We start from the raw sequence: 7,432 nt of genomic DNA, 5'->3' as shown, positions 1-7,432 counted from the left end.
ATTTTGAAAAATGAGACTTTCAGGTCAGCATGTTCTCTAATACCTCTTGCCAGGAAGAGGCTAAGTGGACCTCCGTGCTCAAAGCTGAGACACCAGCATGCATGGCTTTTGGATGAGTTCATCCATGGAATGCTGGAGGCCAAGGCTGGGACTAACGGTCTTGTGGTTGTCTGGAGCTATCACTGTGAACGCCGATTCTTCATTACAATACTCTGGATGAGAAGGATGCCGAGGGGGTGGGAGACAATCTGAGCTTTTTGTATTTTAAACATCAATAAAACCCTGTCAGCCTTTTCAGACTCCTCAGCCAAGCTCTCTTCTTCAATGTGTCTCTTTCCTCTTTCTTTCCGTGTGTTCCAGACCCCATACACAACACGGCACTCGGGAATTGCTATTCTCATACCTGGTATTGAAATCAGAAGTGTCAACACAAAGTTGTTTGAATTCAAACAGAGCCTGTTTGCAGATCGAAGTACGTGGTTGCTGACTCACCTTCTGATCTTGACTCCCACAGCGAAGAAATCCAAACTTTTTAACTCTAGTTAGTTGCTGTGAAACCATACAAATAGAGGCAAGAGAATCTCAGCAGGATTGCTTCAAGCTGGAACATGGGGTGTTTTGTAAAGAGGAAAAGCAGCCCAGCCCAGTCTGCCCTCCTGCAAAAGTATGGAGCTGGTGGGGAGAAGGCAGCTGAACTTGTGTCTTGCCCTGTGCCAGGTAAAATGGCTGTGCTGTGAAGAGACAGCAGGGGATGAGGGGCTGTGGAGGGGACCTCTGGGCAGGCAGAGAATTTCCAGGATGGTCCCTGTGTGAGGAGCAGGTGACCTTCGTGTCAAGTCTTTAGTTGTCTTTTTTTCTTCCAGTCTTCACAGCCTAGTCCTGGTGTCCACGTACCCCCGGCTGTCAACACTTCTGCGCTCAACAGCCTTGTTGCTGAGGAGACCATTAGGGTGCAAAAAGAGCAGGCGGCTGAAATGCTCTTTATTGCTGCAGTTACCTTAGTTGCTGATGTTGTCTGCTAATGAGGCAGAGCTCGGAAGCTTTCCTCAGAACCAGGAATACACCTCACTGGGACTCAGAACAAAGCTTTTAGCCTCAGCACGCTGGATAGTGCTGTCCATGGCTCTTCAGGCCTTTGTCTTGCTGGAGTTTTTCATAGCTGTTCCTGAAGCTCAGAGGGGAAAGGTCTGGGTTCTGCAGCCAGCCAGGAGCAATTGCCTTGCTTCTTTTGGAGCACTGCTCCCTCCATGGCAACTGGCACAACGAGCTGAGGCAAATAAAACTTATAGGAAGTTTTGCCACTGCTTTAGTGGTAACAGCAGATAAGAAAGAGAGTAGGGTATATGGTTTTCAGTGGGGGAAAAAACACATCGTGTAGGAATCATATTCTATGGATTTCCACAGCCAGTTCTGCTTTCCTGCCTCAGGGATGAAGCACTGGGCTGCTGAGAACCGTGTCATGTGTTTGGCACTGGACTGGGAAAAGTTTTAGGCTTCTTTGTGTCATGCGAAAGTCTTGACTACCCTGCCATGCCCAGCAGCTGTGTCTAGAAAAGGAGGTAGGTGCTGGGTAGGGAAAAAAGGAAATAAAAGATTCAGGTGAGGAGGAGAACATGGTTTCTTCACATTGCGCCAAGAGCTGTCCACTGGCACTGTCTGTTTTCTGCTGCTCCCGGCCAAAAGCCTTCAGCCTCTTCCAGCAGCTCTTCCGCTTGGCCTTGCACCCTGAGCCACAGATTTCCCTGCACAACCCATAGGTGTGAGGTTGATGACAGCTTTCTGCATCTCCTAGAGGTGTCTGCTGCAGTAATGGGGAATGGAAACAACAGCACAGGTTTCCTCCTGCTATTTATTTTGCCACCAAACTTAGTGCAACTTCATTTTCCTTGTGCTGCACCATGAAACACACCTTCCGGGTCCCTTCCTGAGCACTGATGCATCTCCCTCCTCGGGGCCATGATGTCAACCAGGACTTAAGACAAGGCCTTGCTTTCCCCTCACCACTACCCAACCTTCAAATACACTCCATTTCCCCCCCTCATGGCTCTGCAGTGACATGCTCAATCCCCAGCCACCAAACCCAGCAGCAAACTCCCAGCTCTGCTGTGCTGCAAGATGCAACCAAAAGCAGCCAGGTTGAGGGTCTGGCTCATACAAGGAAGTGAAGGCTGAAAACCTGCTTGTGTCTCATGATGTACCCACAGCAACAGCACTGAACAAAGCCTCCCAGCAAAGCTGCGTGGATGTTACTAAGCAAAAGGCCTTTTGCTGAAGCGGCCACTCACCCACACAAGCAAATGCAAAGCTCACACTGCAGTATGTGCAAACCTCGAGAACCTGTTCAACTCTTCAGCAGCTGAAATAATTAAACTCCAGGGTATCGAGCCAACATCTCAACCCTGTTAGTTCCTCCACCTTTGCCTTTCTAGCAGACTCCAAATCCATCACTGCAATTATCAGTGCTGCTAAAGAAGACCCATGAAGCATCCCAGGGAAACCTTCCACTCATCTGTTTTCTCCACTCATTCCGTGAGCAAGACAGATCTCTTCTCCTTGTCATGGTTTAACCCCAGTTGGCATTAAGTACCATGCAGCTGGTTGCTCCCTCCCCTCCCTGCAGTGGGATGGGGAGGAGAATCAGAAAAAGGTAAAACCTGTTGAGATAGGAACAGTTTAATAATTGAAATAAAGTAAAATATAATAGTTGTAATGAAAAGGAAAAAATAGAAGAATAAAACCCAACAAACCCAAGTGATGCACAGTACAATTGGTCACCACCTGCCCATCCTCAAGCAGCAATCAATCCCTTCCAGCCAACTCCCCCAGTTTATATACTGAGCATGATGCTCTGTGATACGGAATATCCCTTTGGGTGTTCAGGTCAGCTGTCTTGGCTGTGTTCCCTCCCAGCTTCTCGTCCCCCTTCTCACTGGCAGTGAATGGGAGACTGAAAAGTCCTCAATCAAGGTAAGCACCACTTAGCAACAACTAAAACATTGGTGTGTTATCAGCATCATTCCAGACTAACACCAAAACACAACACTGCACCAGCTACTGGGGAGAAAGTTAACGGTATCCCAGCCAAAACCAGGACACTCTTCCATCACAGAAAGGTACTGTAGAAAGATGCCTTTTTTGTACATTGTGCCTGGCCAGCATGGGACAGCAGCCCTGGACAACTCAGGTCCATGGGGTGACAAGGTGGAAGAGACAACAGTTTTGATTAGAAGCTGGTAAAGGTGATATGGCAAATAGCATTCCTCTGTTTTTCTCTGAAAGCTCTGAAAGGGGAAGAGAGCATGTGGTTGTTGGAAGAATGAAAATAATCAGATGGCAACCTGCTAAGGCTGGTCATGGATTAGGAACCAGCAGCTAAGCCCAAAAGCAAATAACCCGGATTCCCTATAGCTAACAGTGCTACATGCCCTGACCACCCCTGTCACGCTGATACTTCCCTACCTGTGAGCCAGCAAGGCTGTCCTGCCGCGAGCTGCCTTTGCAGGGCTGTCCTGACTGCCTGCAGAGTGTGTCTGTACAAGGTCCTGTTCCCATGAGCAGAAGAGGAAACACAGGCAGCACTTGAGCCTGTTGGTCTGACAGGGATTAGGAGCTTTCTGTCTGCTCCAGCCCCATGTCTCTGCAGAGGGACGTGCCATGGCTGTCCTCAGCCAATGTGGCAAAACAGCCTCTGCAGGGTTAAAGCCCAGCTTGTCAGTCCAAGTGATGACAAGCTGAAAAGAAAATAGAAGGAAGGAGTCATTAATTAAAGTGAGAAGCTGGGAGCGAGACTGCTGAATGTTAATCAGTCTGGAGAGGAGGTTGTGTGGAAAGCAGCAATCAAGCTCTTTTCAGCTTTAATTAAACCTGTCTGTGTCAAGGACATGGCACCTTTTCTTCACCTTTGCGTTTGAGCTGAGAAACCAGTCACAACATGTATGCTGTTACTGGGCAGACAGGAATTCCCTCCTGGCTGGAGCCTCCCCAGCCTGGCCTCGGCATCTGCCCTTCCCACTCACATGCTCCTCAAAACTGGGGCTTAGCACCAGCCAGAGCTTAGGCATGGGAGCTGATCATGGCAGATGCTTGCTATGCTAAATGCATCTTCTCAGAGGTCTTCTCTCTGTCCTGATGTATTAAGGTGGGCTTCACCCCAATGTGCAGCAGTCAGTCCCAGCCTGATCTGCTCCCTTTGCAAGCTGGGACCAGAAGGAGCAGGATTAGGGGAGAGCAACAGCATGTAGGCAAGAACAGACAGTGTCCGGCTGTGCTGGCATCGCTGCTCCCAACTGCTGTTCCCTTCTCTCTCTCCAACGCTTTGGTCTGTGAAGTGAGTCCTCACCCACAAACATGATGTGTATGCATTTGTGTTACCCAGAGGCTGCTTGAGGCCATGACAGCTGACCGCCAGCCATGGTGTCACATACAGGGACACCTTCCACTAGAGCAGGTTGCTCCAAGCCCCTGTGTCCAACCTGGCCTTGAACACTGCCAGGGATGGGGCAGCCACAGCTTCTCTGGGCACCCTGTGCCAGCGCCTCAGCACCCTCACAGGGAAGATATTTTTCCTCATGTCTAATCAAAATCTACCCTCAGAAACAGGGACGGGAGGTGAGGGAGGCGCAGAGTGCAGAAAGCAACATTGAACGCTTGAATGGAAAAGACAAATCATTCCCAGTGCAGCACTTTGGCTGGCCTCTCCATGGGAAGGGGCATCCTTAGAGCTGAGCTCTAGTGAGGCGTGCAGCAGCTTCAGCAAAGATTAGAAATATCACATCACCTGGGAATTTTAAGAGTGAGGAGGACAAAGCAATATAGGAAGATTTCCACAAGCAGGAGCAGGGGACAGAAAGAGAAACGAAATAAGGGGGGAGGCTCATGGCTCTGCTCATGCATATCACAGCTCTGCGAGCTCCTTACTGCCTGACGTTCAGGGCACTATGGGTGCAGATCTGCCTCCACATGAAGAGTTCACACTCTGGAGCCACACAGCACTAATTAAATGCCATATGTAATTAAGGAAAAGGAGGGCTGTAGCAGCCATGTAACGTCTACTGTAAATATTGATCCGGGATGGTGGCAAGTCTAATGATTTGCGGCTGAGGCATCTCAGAGCTGCTGCAGGGTTGTGGAGGAGGTGGCTGAGGAGCTCTGTGGGGCTTGAGCTCAGTGTAAGGGGTCTGTGTGAGTGAGTTCATCTCTTTCACTGCCAACAGAAAATCATCTCAGTGGGGATGAGGTGTGGGCCTGATGATCCTGGCCTCTCGTGTAGGAAAGTGAAGCCCCCTGAGATACAGTCAGAAAGTGTGATGCTAACAGATTTCTCCTTCACCTCTCACCACGGAGGACCTTCCATGGGCTGGTCCCTTTCCCTTCTTCAGGGCTTGCCTGTCCAAGTAAAGCAGTCCTTTCTTACCTTCACGGTCTCTCAGGTGATCTTTGTTCCCTTTCTAGGACTTTTCCCTGGTCTTGTCCTACAGTGTCACCAAAAATCTCCCAGTCCACAGGACTGAGGCTCAGGGGCTATGTTTGAGCTGGCAGACAAGGCAGGATCTGTCCTGCTTCCACTCGCAAGTCAGGTGGCATCATACATCCTGTGTCCCCATGGTGAAGCTGTCTCATCGCACAGATGTGGCTGCAGTGACCTGCAGCACATAGGCTTGGCACACTGGGGAGGCCGAGTACCCTACTTGGTTGCCCTCTCCTCACCACTCATGTCATGAGTAAGGGACCAAATGGGAGCTGCATGAAGTCAGCCACATGCCCAGACCTCGGCATTGGAGCAGTGCAAATCCCACTGGCTTCCTTGCTGCACTGATCAAAGGTCTTGCTTGGATGGTGCATTTCTGGCTTCTCTGGCAGCCTGATGATGCAGAAAAACACTGGAGAAAGCTGCCCTGGGGCTGGGGTCCACCACAGGCAAGTGATGCTCACCCAGCTCTGGAGCAGAATGACACTGCGGGTAGGGGAGAAGGCTCCTGCCAAAACTGGGGTGCTCTGCCAGCACACTGCTTCCCACCTCCCTCATGACCTTTTGTTCTCCCTTCTGCCCTCTGCTTCTAGCCCCTCACTTTGCCCTGCCTTCCCACCGCTGCTTTCTGCCCCTCTGGATGGCTCCTCCCAGCCCCACACATTTCTCTTTTGTATTACCCCCACCCCCTCATCTCACCATCCCTCCTTTTCCCTCTTTCTGCTGCTGCTTCCCTCTCCTACAACTTCCTCTTGAACACCAAGTCTCTCTCGACTTTCTCTCGTGTTTTTAAGACATAGATCTTAAAATGCTCAGCTTTTCCTCTTCTGCAACACTTCTGCAATGCCTGCAAAGTCAAACAAAACCAATACTGCCCTGCTAGTAAGTTGGGAGCACCAGACTGTGGTCATACAGCCTCCACCACCTAAAACCCAACCTGCAGTGCCCCATGCAGGGCAGAGATTGTATCGAGCACACAGAAAATGTGGCAGGAAAGGAAATTACCAGGGTTTATTAAGGTCAAGCAGGGAAGAAATTCCAGCACCTTCAGGTAGAAAGGGGCACTGAGGAGACAAGATTGAACTAAGTGCACATGGGTGTTCTGGGCCTGTTTCTTTCTCCTTTGCCTCACCACAGCTGTCCCCTGGCTCTTCTTGCAGCTTGGCTCCTTTCTTCTGCTTTGGTGACAGCCATTGTTTCTCTCACAATCATCATCATCATGTGGAAAAAACTTGTCTGGCCGAGGCAGTAAACCGCACACATGGGGCCAACATCACTTTAACATCACTGCTCAAAGAGAAACAGGTCCTTCAGCCCCAGAAGGAAGGGATGAAGCTCTGAGTAGCAAGCAAAGATCAAAGAGGAGGCAGCAATCCCCCGGGAACCTGCAAAATGCAAACAGAAAGTAAGCAGAGGGGCAGATCAGGTGGAACAATGTGGGGAAAGGAGGAGTTACTTGGTTTGTTTAGGAAGAACTGAAGATGGCTATTGGGATCTATTTCTGAACTGCAAGCAGAACTATGAATTGGGACAGTGTCCTGCAGGATCTGCTTGCAAGAGCTAAAGCCACCTGGGACAGAGCTCCAGAGGACAGAAGTATCCTCCAGTGAGTATTTCTGGTGGGGCAGGGTAGAGAGAAGAGGCTGGACAGATGGTCTGTTCCTCCTTGAACTTCAGAGAAGCCGCACGTGCAGAGGGGAGGCACACAGAGGTGTCAGCACACAAGCCTTTCCATCCTTCACCTGCTGTGGCATAAAGCATTTGAGTATGACTAATGACTGCTGCAGAGTTTGCATCACTGAGCTGTTGGCACAGATGGCTGACTTCCTTGTACATCAGACAGTGTGGCAAAGGCCATTTGGTCTGGATGTAGGGACTAGGGAATGGGATGGAGGTGGACAAGGGTTGCCCATGAAAAAAGAAGCGCATGTGGGCAGGGAACAGTGTGTCACTGCTTGGGGCTGC

This window comes from Nestor notabilis, unplaced genomic scaffold, assembly GCF_000696875.1.
Source record: "Nestor notabilis isolate BGI_N333 unplaced genomic scaffold, ASM69687v1 scaffold19318, whole genome shotgun sequence".
Taxonomy (NCBI): domain Eukaryota; kingdom Metazoa; phylum Chordata; class Aves; order Psittaciformes; family Psittacidae; genus Nestor; species Nestor notabilis.
This window is presented reverse-complemented; position numbering follows the sequence as displayed.